This window comes from Desmodus rotundus, chromosome 4, assembly GCF_022682495.2.
Source record: "Desmodus rotundus isolate HL8 chromosome 4, HLdesRot8A.1, whole genome shotgun sequence".
Taxonomy (NCBI): domain Eukaryota; kingdom Metazoa; phylum Chordata; class Mammalia; order Chiroptera; family Phyllostomidae; genus Desmodus; species Desmodus rotundus.
The window spans coordinates 176547053-176564669 of NC_071390.1; the positions used below are offsets into that span (position 1 = coordinate 176547053).

General features: G+C 48.7%; 1 protein-coding gene and 1 long non-coding RNA gene across 4 annotated transcripts in view; one reads left to right on the plus strand and one right to left on the minus strand.

Annotated features, from left to right (window-relative positions):
• Window positions 1-688: 688 nt before the first annotated feature.
• LOC123478033 (uncharacterized) lies at window positions 689-9131 on the minus strand. Of its 2 annotated transcripts, XR_006653133.2 has the most exons (4): window positions 8937-9131; window positions 5642-5757; window positions 4542-4639; window positions 689-1220 (listed from the first exon to the last, which is right to left on the minus strand). It is a non-coding gene; the product is annotated as an uncharacterized lncRNA (long non-coding RNA). The 2 variants fall into 2 exon arrangements; XR_008426741.1 differs by having other exon boundaries at window positions 5642-9131.
• Window positions 9132-9262: 131 nt separating this feature from the next.
• Window positions 9263-17617, plus strand: part of HS3ST1 (heparan sulfate-glucosamine 3-sulfotransferase 1) — a 28183-nt gene continuing 19828 nt past the window's right edge. Inside the window, exon 1 of one of the 2 annotated variants that reach the window (XM_045183018.3) lies at window positions 9263-9379. The gene's annotated coding sequence lies outside the window, so the exon portion shown is untranslated. Of the gene's footprint in view, window positions 9380-9808; window positions 10110-17617 lie in introns of those variants that run through there. The other variant, XM_024573817.4, reaches the window with a different exon arrangement.

Genomic DNA, 17617 nt, shown 5'->3' on the forward strand with positions numbered 1-17617 from the left:
TGACTCGGCTCCTGTTCAAAGAGGAAGAGACCCCCCGTGGGAATTTCAAACTGCTTGAGGTGACCTCACTGACATCACCAATATTTATTACAGTGTCGAAGGTCCCATGACGGGCTGCAGGCTTTTCACCACTAAGTGGCCTAGAACATTAGATGCTTCCCCTTTGCCAGGAGGTCTGGGAGGACCAGACCTGGAAAACAGAGATTTAACAGAACCAAGATGGAAATGCTTCCCAATGAGAGTACAGGAGAGATGAAGACTTGGAACCCTGAGTTACTAGAAAATCAAAGTTAGGAAGCCAGGAGGGAAGGAACCAAATGCTCGGGCCTCAGTACAGAACCAAGGAACCCAAAAGGTAGGGAAAGAAGAGAGCTGGACTGCTGAATGAGTTAGATGAGCAGGTTATTCTGGACAAATACTAGAAAAAAAATCTTTTGTCTGAGGTTGGATATTAGGTGGCCTTTTAACATTCTAGTGTTGTACGTGGCCTTCATCGAAGTTTCTGTAAGTTGACCCAACTTGCAAAAAAAAAGAGAGAGAGAAAAGAAAGAAAGACAATGGGTATATTTTCTGAGCTTCATGATGTCATTGGTTCCCAACAAAATTTCATTTCTACCCCCTGATTTCATGGAATATTAGTTACGTGTTGCTGAGTAACAAATTACAACAAATTTAGCCGCTTAAAACAACACACATTTATTATATCACAGTTTCTGTGGATTAGGAGTCCAAACCTGAATTTGCTGGGCTCTCTGCTTCCGAGTCTCATCTGAAAGCCACCATCGAAGTGTTGGTCAGGCCTCACTCTAAGGTTCAGCTGGGGAAGGACCCTCTTCCAGGACCACATGATTGTTGGCTGCATCCGTTTCTTGCAGGCTGTAGGACTGACTGTCTTTGAGAAGCTACCTTCAGTTCCATGCCTTCCTCCAAAGGGCAGCTCACAACATGCATGGCTTCCTCATAACCAGTGAGGGAGGGTCTCCTAGCCCGGCGATGCTACAATCTCATGTCACATAACCGTGTACATGCAGTCACATCACTCCTCTCACCTTTGCCACATCCCGGTAGTCTGATGCAGGTTAGAGGACTCATCCGCACTCAAGCAAAGGGAATTGGCGACGGCATGAATACTGGGAAGTGCAGGTCGTTTGAGCTGAGTCTGTCACACATAAATGAAGATGCTTGTTGCCAGTGGATCTCAAAGCTACTCTTCTGTTCTCCTGGAGAAATTAAACAGATGCACCATAGTATGTGACATAGTTAAGCACAGGCTCCTGGACCAGACAATGGGGCTTACTAGTCATGCCAGAGTTGATGGGACAAGGTGGTTTCTCCTGTCTGCTGGCTTGTAGCTGAATTTCCATTCCCAAGAATAAAGCCTTTTTTGTCCCAAATAGACAGGATCCATGAACCAGGTGAAATGACGTGGAAAATTTAACAAGGAAAAGTGTTAGGATCTGTATTCAGGTCCCCTAAACCCACTGCACAAGTTGAGGCAGAGCTTGGTAACAAAGGCTTGTGAATAAGGCTTAAGGCTTATTTGGTTGACTCAATATGAATCAGCAGTAAGAAGCGGCTGCCAAAAATAGCAAAGGCTGTGTTAGACTCTGTGTAATTAGTCCAGATGGAGGAATAGTCCAGAGGACATGGCCCTGTCTCACTGGTGGTGCTCTGTCCACCCATGCAGCTGGACTCTAATTCCATACCCCATATTCTGGGAGAGACACGGGTAGAGTGGAGCACCTGCAAAGGAGAGCCCCCAGGAGGTGGAGGAGGCTGAACCGTGGAAGATAACAAAATAATGAGGACAGGAATATTTAATCTGCACAGGCAAACTCCTGAAGTGGGTCGTAGCATTGTTTTAAAACTCTAGAAGGCTGTCTTGCAGATGAGATATTTGAATTTTTATATGAGCCCAGGGAACAGGACCCGTACCCACAATGGAAGCCCTGGAGGATCAGTCTCCCAGTAGGCAGAGCTGCTGTAGTGAAGGATAGATAGGTATCGCTGGAGGCCTTCATTGGGTCACTTAGTTACTCCGCAAACAGTTACTACTTCCCACTGACTGCCAAGCACCGAACTCTACAGACACCCACCAAAGAAGGTGCGTTCTCTGTCTCCAGGGTATGGCCCTTGAATAAGACAAGTGAACACTCGATTTCAATGACAGACTGGAAGTAACCAACAAGCCCCAAGCCTCCGGCACTTATTTCTTGCTCATGCCACATGGGACTCCATGTGCATTCTCATTCTGAGAACCAGGATAAAGGAACTTCGGGTGGGAGAAGAGAAATAATGCTGGTGGAAATTCGTGATGCCCGAGAATGCGCCCCCTCAGATAAGGTTAATCTGCTCACATTTCATTGGCTGAAGAACATCATGTGACCAGTCCCAAGATCAATAGAGAGGTGCAGTGTTGCCACAGGGGGGCGCTAAACAGCAGTAGGCAGGAATGAATGCCCATGAAGGAAGCAAGAGCAAAATAACTGAAAATAATATACTTTCCTATCATACTCTTGGAGACATCCTGTGGGAGTTGAGAGGACAGAGTTTTGTGAAAGATTTCTTGGATGGACAAGACCATCGTCTTGGCAGTCTTGGGGCCAACCACTCTCCCTTCCTAAAATCACCCTTGATGTACACATCCAGGGTTGGGCAACAGTGGTTGGAATACCAATAAAGAACATAACACTTAATAAATAATAACGCAGGAATAAACTCTGTGTTTCGCATCCTCACAACTGCACACCTACCTTTGCCCGTTCCCGTCTACTTATTAATGGGATAATACATTTCAGTGGAGAGGTTTGTAAATTAGTTAGCTCTGACCTAAGTGGAAGGTTTTCTGGCTTACCTGGGGAGAGAAGCGGAAAAAATATACAAACTTTCCCCTTGGGGAGGGAAATCTATACATATGTAAATAAGGGAAATGAAATTTAGCAGTTGAGAAATTACAACTGTGAAGAACTAGGTTAATCCAGGGAAGAAAGACAGTGAATCCCGAGAAAAATATAAGAAACTGAATGTAGGTGAGGGACCTAGATGGACCCTATTAGTGGCTGTTCTCCATGAGGAATAATAAATGAAAGACTGCCTGTCATTTTGGGTTGGAAAGGCCTAAATTATACTTCTCTTCATGCTCCCCTCCTCAAAAAAGAGTTTATTTAATCTACCTGTGAACATTTCACAGATAGAGGGAGTGAAAGCAGGCTGATTACAGTTTGTGTATGTGTTTGTTTTTAAGAAACCCTTAATTGCCTTGGGCACCGTGAGCAAAGCCATTCCCAACAGGATAAGAGAAAAATGGTCCCCTTTTTCCTAAGCGTGGCTGGCAAACCAAGGGACGTTGAATGAGGCAGAAATGGGCACTTAGCCTAAAATACTTCATTGCTCCCATTGCAGGTCCTTTAATTTTTAATACGCTTTATATCTGAGTTCAGAGAGGTTTTGTTTTTGTTAACCTACTGGTTCAACATCGTTCTATTAAAACTTTTGGAATTAATATGCCAAATGTCAACTGCACCATGCAGTGGCCGTGAGGGGAGTGCGTTTTCAGTCATGTTCAATTTGAATGCCACCTTGCTCTCCTCAGGGGGAAAGAACAGTTTCTGTGTTTTAAAAGCAGTGTGGTGGTGGGGAGAAAATCACAGCGGCATTTCTCCACAAAGCTACCCCTGGGGCCCTGGGTGGACACCATTGGAGTGACTACGGTGAGTTCCTGTCCTTCTGGGTGTGTGGAGTCACTGTTGCTCAAGGTGAAGCATGGTGAAGGGACATCAGGAGGCCTCTTTAGACTTCTGTGTCCACAGCCTGCTAGCACTGTGGTCTTGGCTCGGAGCCAAGGCCCAGTAGTGAGCATTTACTGAGCACCTGCTATGTTCCAAATATGGTTCTAAGCTAAGCTTTTACATGTATTGACCCATATCCTCCTCGTAACGACACTCTGGGAGACAGGCATTAGTATTCTTCCCATGTGATAGACAAGGAAATGGAGGCACAGGCCCTTCCCCAATATATAAAGATCTTCCATAAATCAATAGTAAAATGATCATCAGCACAATACAAAACTGGGCAAACAACAGAAACAGGCACTTCATAAGAGCATACCCAAATAGTCATTAAGCATAAGAAAATGTGCTTAATTTCATTTGTACAAAAGTCCAAATTAAAACCAAAATGACACACCACTGCATACTTAACAGAGTGTCTAAAAGTAAATGCACGATGCTTCCAGTTGCTGGGGAAGAAGCAGAGCAATGGAGACTCCCGTGCTACTGGTGGGAATGAGCGGTTTAACCTCTTTGGAAAACACTTTGGCAGTAACCGCTCAAGCTGGGCATTTGCAAGTCCTGCGAGGCGACAATCCCGCCCCCGAGGGTAGAGCAACTGTAAATATCCGCACCTGTGCGTCAGAAAACATGCACGAGAGTGTTCAGAGAAGCCTGACTTGGGAAGGTCCTGGGGTGGAAAGAACCCAAATGCCATCAGCAGCAGGGTGCCTGGGCACCATCAGTGTGCTCACGCTGAATAACGCCACTCACCACAACAATGCACTTCAGCGAGCTCCGAGCAGTGAGTGGCTGAATTTCATAAACAACACTGAACGAAAGGACTGGGTGCAGAATACTGTACGATTGCACTGAAATAAAGCAGCAGAATTTGCAAAAGTATATTAGTTTATAATAACTATTGATACTTGATCATGTTAAACATAAAACGCTATTTTTTTTTCATTTAAGAGCTACATTGTCTGAGCTTCAATGTATTCTGTGAAACACATAGTAGTACCATAAAGGAGAAAAACCTATCTTGAGTTAGCCCCTGTGCGTGTCATCGTAAACCCGTTCATAAGAAAAGTGTATCCAAAAATGGGGAAAGAGAGGCCTCTCGGAGCTTTGGCTCTATTTTCAATCTGGAATCAAGCCAAGGCTTAGAAAGGACAAGGCAGCGCTGTCAGTTTTCCAGGACAACAGTGCCACACTCTAGAGGACTCCAGTGGGGACTCCAAGAGGGGAGAGCTGCTAGAAAAATCACACGTGGCCTGAAGCTGAGAGTTCAGGGCAGAGCGTGGAGCGTGGGCACCCAGTCCAAATGCCGCTTTGACCGTCCTCGTGCAAGAAGACGAAGCTCCTAACAATGATCAGACTGAGTGGTGATTTTCCCGTTCCCGCATGTCCACGAGCTCCTTCAGGAAAGAGACTCCATTTTATCAAATTCTATAAAATAAATAATTTTATATATTCGATGTATCTTCATAAGCTTTTGCCCATGTACCTACCACAGGGTGTGTGTGAGGAGGGTGAACCCCCCAGTACCCTTGAGTAAGGCCAAAGGAGAAAAGCAGCAAGACATGCCCATGACAGCACCAGTCACCTCTACTCCCCGCAAACCTGGCACCAGAGTGCGCCCCGATTTCCCACTGCTCGAAGCATTCCCGCACTCAGCAGGGCCGAATCATTTGGACAAGGTGGCCACTTCAGGCCTGCAACACTGCAGTTCCTGCAACACTGATGTGTAATTTGGGGCAAAGCTGGGCAGGGGTCCAAAAGAAAAACCATGTGTTGTCTAAAGCTGCTTACCCAGCACAACAAAGGGCCTGCTAGACTTGTTTGTGCAGTCGCATTAATCCTGCATACTTTACCTGAATCGATGAGGCCTTCGGCGTCCGTGATGTCATCATCTACCGGGGCCAACCTCTCCATCAGATGGCAGAAGACCTCAAGACACCTTCAGGGCCTCTCCAAAATGTTTTCATTGCTTTTGAAGTCAGAAGACAAATGAGCTTCCAGATCTCAGAAAACATTCAAATAAACCACAATGTGTTCATGTTTACACCAATGCAGTCATGACAAGGAGTTTTCGGTTAATTTATTTATTTTGGTGAAGGACAGGTCCCCCAGAGGCAAATATAACTCCACCCAGGAAAGCGGAGTCATGGAGGGGATAAAATCCTGTTTTCAGAAAAAATCAAGCAATCTATTAATCATACATGGCTGGACTGTTTTCAAGGACATACAGGTAAAGTTGGGGGAGATGGGCCAGGCCAGTAGGGGAAGCATGTGATGGGTGAGCTGAGTGGGGAGGACCCACAATCTTTCACAAGCCACATGTTTGGGGGATATGATCGTCATTTTCTCTCTCACAAGTGTACTGCTTTAGCTAATGAGCAAATCAAAAGAAACAGGAAGAATTCTAGACCTCAGCACCATCAAATTAAGGGAGTTAATTGAAGATACCACTTTCACACCGTGTAATCATGGTCTCTTTGTTTTGGTCAAAAGAGTGAAAAATATCTTTCAAACCCAGCTCCCTCCCCGGCACCCAAACAGTTCTGTGGACGGACTGTGGCCTTTCTTATCTGCTCTCATCAGTTTTACACACGATCTTGTCTATGAAGACAGGTAGCACAATTACCATTCGACAAGACCCATCAAGCTTCCCATACAACAAGGGCCTTTTAAAAATGCACTTGACTTTTCAGGTGATTCAGCAGGAAGAGCCATTAGTGCACCATCTAAATCGGGACTTGGAAAGTTTATTAAAATTCGATTTTTAACCTGATCCCAATTTCCTCTGCTTATAAAAAAAATCCCACTGGACTGCTTAATATTCATGCTCTTAACCTGAAAGATTCCAACAGCCATTATGGGAGGAAACGCTTTACAGAGGAGCCCCACGGACTGGAGTTACAGATGAAATACACTGAGCCCAGGCGGGTAGAGGGACTGTGGATCCTGAGCATCTGCCCAAGGAGCAAACTCTCTCTCCTTTGCCCCCTTCCCATCTCTCCTCTCTCCCTCCTGGTCCCCCTCTTCCATCACAATTCTGGTCTCTCTCTTCCCTCACATACCTGGGTGTGGGGGGGAAGCAACCAGAAATAACAAAAGAAAACATAAGCAAACTATTCGATTACAGAAATCACTCCAGTAGAAGTTGAGCTTTTGCTTGGATAAATTCCCTCCTACTCTGGTGCCCCAGCTACTCCCCTGCACTGATGCCATGGCTTTGAACTTGGGTGCTTTGCTTTTGTAGAGTGAAGAAATCACGGTTTCTGAGAAGGTTGGTGCAAGGACAACATGTGCAACTCGTGTAAGGCATTTTGCACAGTGCCTGGCACAAAAGCCTTGCATGCCTCCCAGCGGAGGTCAGGACTGATTGCTGACCAAACTCATAGGTCAGTTGCTGCGCTTCCATCTCACACTTTCAGCCTTCGTCTTCTCTGCAGAACAGGGTTTGCAACTTAACGGATGCCGGTGAGTTTGGGGAGCAAGAAATAGGTTGTGGGTGTTCATCTTGTTTCCCCTTGAGACCTGATTTTCTGCACCCTTAGGGGAGTGGTGATGCCCTAACTTTCCAGGGTACCTGAACACGGACTAGGTGCCCGATAAAGGCTTTGCATGTTCAAATATAGGCAGCTTAGAGGTCACTGACTAAAACCCTCTCTTTCCAGTTGATGACCCTGAGAGGGTCTGGGGCCACACACGGAAGAGTGACAGCTACACTTCCAGTTGACTACTGCCATATCTCCTAGGAGCCCCCTTTCTGACATGGAAACGTGTCCGACGTGAGCCATGACTCCTTGGGGGAAGTTCAGTTTAGAAGACCTTTTTTTTTATTTTTGAGAGTATACTATGTTTCAGACACCAATCAGGATTTGGGAGAGAGAACTAAATCACGGTGCCCAAGCTCAAAGCCCTTCTACTCCAGTGGAGCAGACAGATCTCTAGGCAGATATTTTCAATAAAATGTTCATGTTATAACAGAGCTGAGTTTCAGTGATATGTAAATGCCTGTAAGGAAACCTAACTCACGTCCCCAAGAGGTCAAGGAGGGGGGCTGAGGAGAAATGCATAAAACTAAATAAGAACAAAAGAGCCAATTAATACTGTCTTATTTATCTAAGTATGAGAACACTGATCATTGATCAGTGAATGTTGGCTGAAATTAAAGAACGCGAGAAGCTAAAATTCCAGTCTTCAAATTCTTGTCACCTCCCAGATCGTCTTGGAGTCACTTTTTGCACATGAAGCTTCTAACAGAGACTCAGGGCTGCAACCTGGGTTCTGGTTCCTTTTTAGGACTTCTTGGGGGGAACTAAGCAGATCAGTTAACCTGCCTTTGGCTCTGTGGGTACAAATCACACCACCAGACTCCCTTTGCATCTGGCAAATGAGTTGTGAGATTCATAATATGGGCACAGAAGCACTGTGAACTCTCATGGAAAAGTAATCATAGCAACTTAAGAGTGCCAAAGCCTCTCCCTGCTTGGAAGAACTCATGACCTGCATTGGGCTTAGCTGCTGGTGGGAGCTTACACACACCAGTCACTGACAAGGGTTGATCTTGGACTACCATTTCACCCGGAACAACCTCATCCATGATTTCACATGACTTCATAGGATGGGGGAAAGCCCTTCTTTCAAAGCTAATGTCAATATAAATACCACGATTTTTCAAAGCGGGGCTTTAAATTGACTTTTAAAACTTCATGTATACACTCATATATAAAATTCATATATATCTTAAAAATGGGCATGTCAATAATAGTCTGGCTTGAAGAAATAGCCAGAATCATTAAAACCCCTAAAAGCTTATTTTTCAGAATAAGGCTTGTGTTTGGCCTCACTGATGTTTCTGTCTTCGGCTTCATCAGATAGTCCAAAAATGCTGGTTGTTGCTTTGCTTTCTAAAAGGACAGCCAGTTGCAACACGCGAGTGAAGAGGTCACTTTCCTACGGGCACCGTTCCTTAGGTGGGAGAGTGTTCATAAAGTAAACCAAGTTAGTGAAAGATTTTCAAAACTCAAGTGACATATTCGAATTCTTCCAAACACTTATGTTGTAATATTTAAGATGTGGAAGATCTACTGAAATCTCATCTAAAAAACCCTGTACTTTGATGTCCCTTTGGCATGTTTTAAAAACACATTTGCTGACCTGCCTTTGCAGTGACTTGCTTTGTTCTGGGCAGGCAGGTGAGCAGGCAGACCAGCTTCTCCAAGGAGACTCCGACTCCACGCCCCTGGAAATCTGAATTTGAAGTTGAGCCGAGTTCTCACACCAAATCTCCCACCTACCGGAACTGGGGGAGGGGACAGGGGACCCTGCTTAGTTTCAGAGATGACGTTTGCAGTCCGGTGCACTAGCCGAGCCGAGCTGGATTTTCTGCGCTCTCCTGGTGAATCGTCATTTACTGCCAGACTCCACGCCGAAAGGAGAGGGCGTGTTCAATGGCGACAAGGAGCGCTCAGGAGCAGTCTCCTCACACGGATCCGGGATCCGGCTGCCCTGCCGCTGGCCTCCCAGCCCCGCCGCGCTGGGAGCTCGAGAGGATGGCTCCCCCTGCTTCCCAGGCGGCGCGGGGAGAATCGGAGCCTAAGGTGGGTCACCTGCCGGAAAGGGAACACGTGGTGTGGATGCAGGAGGGAGGGGCGCAGGTACCCGGCACCTTGCGGGACTGCAGAGTGGAGGAAGAGGTGGCCTCAGGGTTCGCACCTGCCCTTTCCCAGCAGGGGGAGGGAGTAGACCGGACGCCCCAGGTTTGCGGCAAAGGCACAGTCACCCTGCCCACAGCTGGCCCCGCCCTCCTGGCCGCGCCGGTTCCTTCTGCCGCGGACTGAAACCCTGGGAGCCAGCGCTCCAGGTGGGCGGGACCGACTCCGCCTATACCTGTCAGCAGAAGCCGAGAGCGCGGCGGGGCCCCGCCGCCTCGGGCACGGAGCCGCGATCCCGGCACCCAGCGGGCCCGACGCGGGGCAGCGCCTGAGCCGGCCTGGCAGCAGTGGGCGCTCGCGATCTTCCTCTGCCCTGCGCGGGCTCCCTCAGGGCCCGGCCTCCCGCGTCCCCTCCTTCTGCCTCTGCTCCTCCTCCTGCTCCTCCCCTCGGCGGGACTCAGCTCCAAGTCTCCCGCTCGCAAAGTCTCCGGCTTGCGGGCAGCCACGAGCAGCCGCGACTGACGGATCTCTGGGTGCCCGGGCACCTTCACTGCCGCCTGTCCCGCGGTGTCCCGAAGCTCCCTCCGCCTGCTGCCAGTGCTCGACGGCGCTGCCCATGGCCCAGCCCGAGAGCCGACTTCGGGCGCCGGACCGGCTGGACGGCGGTGCAGCTCAGGTGAGTGCGGAGCGTGCGGGGCTGGGGCCACCAGGCTGGGGAGTGGCAGGACGTGGGGAGAACGAGGTGGCCCGATCTGGCGTCCTGGACTTAGGGCAAGAGCAGAGGCCAAGGGGAGTCGGAGCTAGAGCGAATGTAGTGGATGTAGGGGAACGAGGAAAGAAGACTCGGGGTTTTCCTATCCTCCTCGCCTCCTGCCTTGACCCCCCACCCCCCAGCTCGGCAAGTCCCCAGGGACTGTTTATAGTTTGCGGGCAGGGCCGGTATCTGGGTTTCTCACTCTTAGTGGATTGGTTGTTAACCCCTAGCAGAGTCGGAGGTTCGGTCTCGCCCACCGCTGCTCCCTGGTATCGTGGGGGAAAGCTGGAGCGCAGAGAGCAGCGCATCCCGGGTACCACTGGGGCTGGGAACCGGGGCGGGGACACGGTTAGCAAAATGTCAGTCGGTCCAGGGAGCGTCCAGGGTAGGGGAGCCTTGGTCTCGTTTGCTTCTGCATGCAGCTGGAGTGGAGAAGAAATGGGGCATTTCCCCAGGGGTGGGAATGCTCGGGAGCAGAGAGACTGAGGCTCCAGGCCTGACAGTAAGTAACCTCTTTCCCCAATGGCAATTATACACGGTCCTGATTTTTCCCGTTACTTTTTATCTCCCCCCCCCACACACACACACTTTTTTCCCTGCCTCTGTTTCTATTTCGAGCACCACGGGTGGCGGCAGCGGGTGAGGATGAGGGGAGGTGGGGCGCCAACCCGAGGTGGGAGCGCATAGCCCCAGTTCCGAGCGAAGGGCACCCTCCGGGAACCTGACATCTTCAGGTGCGCTTTCCGAGTCACAGCGCGCACTGCTCCCCTCCTGGCCCCACCTGCCTGGGGAGTCGGAGCGCGGGTTTGAGAGTCTGCGACGGGATGGGGAAGCCGCGGGATCAGAAGCCGTGATGCAGGGCGCGGGGTGTGCTCCGCGCCGCGGTTGTTGCCGGCGCTTTTCGTCCTACACCTCTTGGATTCGCTGGGCCTACGTCCACGCTTCCTCGCACACATAGGACCGTCTACCCGGAGGGCAAGCGGGGAGTGCATCCTTCCTCCTTGGCCCCCTACTTTGCAAGACCAGTGGCATCCTTGCTTCGCCTTGCACGAGTCTTGCTCCTCCCCCAGCATTATCCACCGGCTATTTTTATCCAGTCCTTATACGAAGATGCTCGGGGCGGGGGAAGGGGGGCGGGGTGCTGGGGAGGGGGGCGATTCTGGGAAGGCGAATCCAAATCCACTGTCCTCGCGTGGAGCTCCCAGAAGAGGTCCGCTGCTAGCAGGGAGCAGCCGAGGCATCGTAGAGGAGCATAGTGCGCCCGCTCCTCCTCTAGCAGCCAGAGCTCGGGAACCCGGGCACCAAGCGCTCCGCTGCGCCGCCCGCAGCTCTCCGCGGAGCAGCTCCCCGGACAGAATGCTCGCGCCCCGGCGTCGGTGCTCCGCCGGCTTCTGTAGCTGCAGTCAGTGCGCACGGAGGATTCTTTGGGCCTGACTTGTGTGTTCTCGCTTGGTAGCTAAATCTCACCATAATTTATTGAAACGCAATTAGCAACTTCCACTCAAGGGTTAATTTCAGGAGTTACATCTTAAAAATAAAAATTAAAAGGACGGGGAGAGAACCCAACTTCTGCCTTCCTGCGTTTCTAAAGCCCATCCTTTGGCGCTGGGAATTCTTATTTTGCTTTCTGCTCTCTCAGTAACAACCGGGAACGATTACAATAAGCCTGACCTAGAGAAATTCCAGGAGATGAACACTTCGGCTGCAAATCCCAGCGTTAGGCTTCGTATTTCCAGTGCTTAGATGTTCCCCTCCCATAGGGTTGCAGAAATTACGTATTGAAATGGACCGTTGTGTTACGTAAGGTTTTCCCCAGCGCTAGGCAGAGAAGGATCAAGAAAGAATCCTTTCCCGGAGTCGGTAGGTCCCTCTAACTCTTTCAGCCGAGTTTGACAAGGCTGACAACTTCGTGACTAAGCACTCTTAGTTCGGCAGTTAATTAGGACAGTAGCGTCCAATGAGGATGCCTTACTGAGGCTTCCTGAGTGTTTTTCTGGGCTGTGGATCCAGGCCAAGGCTGCCTGGTGCACAAGGCACTGTAGCTTTAAAATGGGAGGGTTTTGTTTTGGGGGTGTTTTTTTTTTTGACGTGGAACACTGGCGAGGAAGTGGTACCTTGAACTTGCAGATGGCATCAGGAGAAACCCAGGGCTCTTTTGGCTCTGATGTAGGTGTGCCTAGCGCGAAGCCTCAAGTCCAGTGGTCTCAATCAGTGTCTTGCACAGCGTAGATGTCCAGGAACCCTTTCTTTGGATTCCACCGTGCAGTTGGGCTTTGTGATTTTGTTGTCGAAAGAAGACATTCTCTTACTGGAAAAGTACTGAGGTCTTTGAAAGGAAAAGCAATGTGGAAGGTTGCGTTTGTTTGTTTGTTTTTAATTAAAATGTGATGGTGACTAGAAAGAGGTTCGGAAGATGGACTGGCTAGTGAAAAATTGCTTGATCCATGCCCACTGCCTTTCCCAGAGCACGGCATCCACCCTGCGAGGAGCATACCTGCTCTGAGTACGGAGTCGTGTTCCTGCTGCTGAGGCTGGGGTTTGGAGGGAGGAGCAGTAAATGTGCTGATGTCTTGATGGAACTGAGCTTGTACCCTCAGTCATGGCTCAGACTCCAGGTTCCAGGCCGTGCCTCTCCACCAGGGTACCTGCATGAGAGACTGTCCTGGAGGGGTGAGGAGTTACAACTTTCTAGCTGCTGGGTGGGAAACGCAGTAACTTTCCAGCTATTGTGGAAAGCCATACTTTTCCAGCTGGTATTGGAAAAGACCTGGGTAGTTCCCCATCACTTTACCGTAAGTACCTATCTTCCTTCAAATCTCACTAATGGCCCGGTGCTCCCTAGCTTGGCTGCCCTTTCCCAGTGGGGAATGGGTGGGTGCTGGCTGAATTTGGAGGCAGCTTCTTTCCCCGGCACCCTAAGCTAATGATATTTCTCTCTCTGAGCCCCAGACCTTTTTTCTGCAATACAGAGATTGGAAGATTATTATTAGAAAGTGAAAAAAATGCATGCGAAGGGCATTTTGGAAATTCTAAAATACTGATGGAAAGGTCCAGGGTTACTTAATTTGCTTTCCCTGCAAATATCATTTTGTCTGTTTCAATGTTAATGGTAGTTTATGTATGTCTGTATAAATGACCTCGAGTGAACATTAAGTGAAGGGGAGTCTGTCGTACAAGGCTCCAGTAGCTCCTTGTGAGCACTCTACCTGAAACCCACCAGCACCTCACTGCTTCTCAGAACCATTAGTTTCTGGGCTTTCGGGTCACAGTAAAATGTTTTAGAGGCCTTTTTTTCTTTTTAGCTGAATGCATTTTGCACATCTTAAGGTAATATAGTTTTGGAAGAAGAGGCCTGCTATTGATTAATCAAAAAAGAAGGAGAGTTGCAGATGAGCCTATCCATTGGGGAAAAGTGACACATGACCAGTTTCAGGAGATGACCTGGGCGTCCCTTGTCATCAGCATAAAGGACTGGCTCTCAGTCGCATTTTCAGCATTGTTCAAAATGTTTCCCCAGGACATAGCTCAGTGCCTGGCACTTAATGGAGGTTTGGTAAGCATTTCTGAAAGAATGAGCGGATGCTTGAACTGAGTCTTCGCAGAAACCCAGTGCTGTGCACAGGCAGATGGCATCCTTTCTATTTTGAAGAATTGGAATCTGCAGATCAGAAAAGTTAATTAATGTTCTGGAGGTAGGAAGGATTCCAGATTGGAGCTCAGGTCTGTCTGTTTTCATTCCACTCCCTTCCCTGGCTGGTGCTGCATGGCCCTGTCCTCCCACCGCCACTTAGAGTCCTCCTAACCCATGAGCACTTCCACATTTTGGAAGGTGCCCAGCAACCAAACAGCCCTCTTATTCAGGTGGCACAGACCTCCTCTCACAGAGAGATGTTCTGGCGGGAAGTGGAGCTCTGTCACCTTGTCCATCTCCCCAGGCCCGGAGCTAGGGCTCCGTTGGTGATCTCACCTGGGACCTGGAATCTTGAGGGACCAGCTAACGGACACAAGGGCAGTTGAGTACTTACTAATTACTGAGAGTCATGAATCAGGGGGCATGTCCAGCAGCATGGATGTCCCAGGATGTCCCAGGGGTTCAGTTCTCATGTGTGATCCTGGCGTGTTCCTTGGTGTCTGGGTCCCCTTATCTTTCTCAGTTTCCAAGCCCAGGCTGACCACCTCTCATCCACTCCTGGGGTTAACCCCTGGCCTCCAAGTCCATTCCCTTTCTCTCTGAGTTAGTCTGATCTATGATCAGCTGACTACAGCTTCTCAGGTTCATCTCCGGGCCTGCCTCAGGAGTGAGGCATTCTCAGCTTCCTCTACCCCCAGGGAATGCGCCCCTAGCATTTTCAGGCTGTCGGAATAATACTTCGTGGGCCACAATTTGTCAGTAGTTATGGGGAACCATGAGAGTTCCAGAAAAATGAATGCATTACTCTTCCAAGGAATAGCCTGAACATAACAGAAATAGATCCCAGGAGGCATCTTTTCTTTTCCCTCCAGGCTGCATGTTTTTTGGTAGCTTTCCAGTAGGGGTCGCAAACTCAAACGCATTTCAGTGGCCAGGCAATTAACAGCCTTGGAAGCAGGCCTGGGGCCTGGGCCAGGGTAGAGGGGGTGCCGCGGCTCAGACCCAGCACAAGGGTTACCAGTGAGACCTCAGGCCCAGTATTGCCAGATCTGTTCATTTGTTTGCTTTTAAGATAGGCTGTTAGTTCACAATTTTATATAGAATCTATTGACTTTTCAGTACCAGCAGCTAATTCAATATTTTTGAATAATACCACATTGGCCAAAGAAAATACCTCCGTACGTAGGCCTCATATTGGTCCCACTGACCCCTGATCTATGGCTTGGGGGTTGGGGGGAGTAGAGAAGAAACCGGTTGCAATGTGAACCTTAGTGAAATCAATTACCCAGAGTATCAAGGAAGGGTGCGCCGGGAGTGGGGCTCAGACAGTGAGTTAACCTTCACTTTCACAGTGTTTGTTTGTGATGCTCCTTCTCCTTACCCTAGTGAGGGGTCACAATGATCAAACATGTTCTTTTAACATGTGTTTATCGAGTGGTAGCTGTGCACCACCTGATGTTCTGCTCACTGGTGATGCTACAGGGAGTGAGACAGGTGGGAATCCGTGCCCCCTGCTAATCTGCTAGTGGAGGAGACAGGTCCGAGCGAGACTGGCCAGTGAAACCTGTGCTGTGTTAGACAGTGATGTGCCAAGGGTGGCCAATCGGTGGAGGGCCATGAAGTAGCAGGGGGCCAGGGTGAAACCAGGGACCTCAAAGTTTAGCCTCTGACTCAGCACAACCAAAGTCAAGCTTCATGGTCCAACATGAAAGGTTTTTCAGTGTGGGAGTTTGGAGGCTTGATTGTATTCTGGGAGTGACTATGGTGGGTGAACCCCCGAGCACATTTATTGAGAACTCACCATGTGCCAGGCCCTGGATTAAGTGCTAGAATCCATTAATGCACAAAACTAATCAAAGGCCAAACCTCAAGGAAATCACAGACCAGCACAAAAGACATTGATACGTGATCACCAACGCATAGGTAACTAGGGTGAGCAAGGAGTGTGGGAAGGAGAGTGAAAGTTGACTCTCAGAACTCAGACATTCAGCATCTTCTTCCTCGAGCGTCTGATTTGTGCCAAGTTCAGGTCCATGCTCCTCAGTCTGCCTGAACCCTGGCCCTCTCATTAGTGAAGATAGTTTGAAACTTTAATTTCTTTACCTGGCAAAGACATTTTGTGTTATTACAAAATCTCATTTTTGTGTCACAAAAAAAGGAAGTATTTTAAAAATGTGTTCTATGTGTGAAATGCACTTGTGCCCTTGAACCCCTGATACACCCTGTCTAAGATCTACCCCAGGCTCTGTCATTGAGTGTTGTTGCCAGGGAAGATGTGATGTGCAGAAGGTAAGAAACAGTTCTCCACCTTAAGGTGTTGTGTGCCAGTCAGGTAGATCAACAAGGTTTTATGTGTGAGGGGTAAATGCATAATGATTGGGCAGGCCTCTCTGTGAGAACCCATCCCCTCCAGTCGCCCGTCTATTGCTTTCGCTGCAACAGTTTCTCCCAGGGCATGATTTTATTACCATGATATTTATCTTCTTACTCGTTGGCTCCTCTGCACAATAGGTGTCCTGGAGAGCAAAGTCTGGACGTGGGGCTTGTTTCTCCCACCAGGTTCTGAAGCACTGTGTCTGGCCCCTGCAGTTAGTTGCTCAGAAAATAAACAAGAGGAAACATTTCGGCCTGGGGAAATTTGGAAAGGCTTCACGCGGGAAGGAAATATTTAAGGAAAGAGTGAGGCATGGAGAGAAAAGCCAAAGAAGGATGGTCAAGCAGAGTCAGAACTGCTGGTGGCCCCCAAGCTCTTGTTGGGAACTCCTTGTCCATTTCAGGGGTCCCCATTGTGGTCCGCCCAGGTGAATAGCTGCCACATTGACACAAGCCTTCACCGCGTAGATTCTGGCTGTGCCCAACAATGAAACCAATAAAAGAACAATGAAAACAAAAGAATAAAAAAGATGAAAATGGTCATTCCTTACTTCTATGTAGTGTGGTAACACCAGGTGTCTCCTTTTCCCTCTGTACGCAGTCCTTCATGGGAGGTGGAAGCTCATAGCATCTTCACTTTATGCTTAAGGAAACTGAGGTCTGGAAGTGAAGCAAGTTTTCTCAGACCCTCAAAACAAAGGCTGCAGAGCCCAGATTCAGGGCAGAGACTCTCCACCTACCGGAAGTGAAAAGCACAAGATGGAGACTCCTGAAATCCCTGGAGGACCGAGTGGCCCATATTTTCTATAAACGAAGAAATCTATTTAGATTTAAAACATTGACCTCCGTCCGTCTCCTTGTATTCATCAAGAACTTCCATTTCAGCACTTCCCGGGCTTCATTTGGTGTCTTGTTGAACTTCCCCTAGAATTCCTACAGATTAGGAGTACCGTTTGGTAGGTGATTTTGTGTAAATGTCCTCACTCTTTGGTGTAGGAAAGTAAATCAGAGTCCTGTATCAGCAGTTCAAATACAGTGGGAGAAGGTGGATTGCAGATGCAGCTGAAATGAAAAGGCGAGCTCGCCGAGCTGTGCTCGGAAAAATAAACACTTCAGCGGCACTGAGAGAAAGAGGCTGGGCGCCTCCTCTGCAAAACTTGCTTGCTCTTTACTTAAATTATGTCTTAAACCAGATTTTTTTCCAGCGTCCTGGGTAGGAAGGAGGGAGAAGGTGTCAATTACAGATTTCCAGATTTGATTGTGGAGTTATTCTTGTGGGGAAAAGCATGGCTTTTGAAGTCACATCTGTTTGAATTTCTCATCTCCTGCTTACTGACTGTATCATCCTGAGAAATAGACAAGCTTTATGGACCTCATTTTTTTCTACATTCTAATGAGGATTAAAGGAGACTTCCAATATAAAATG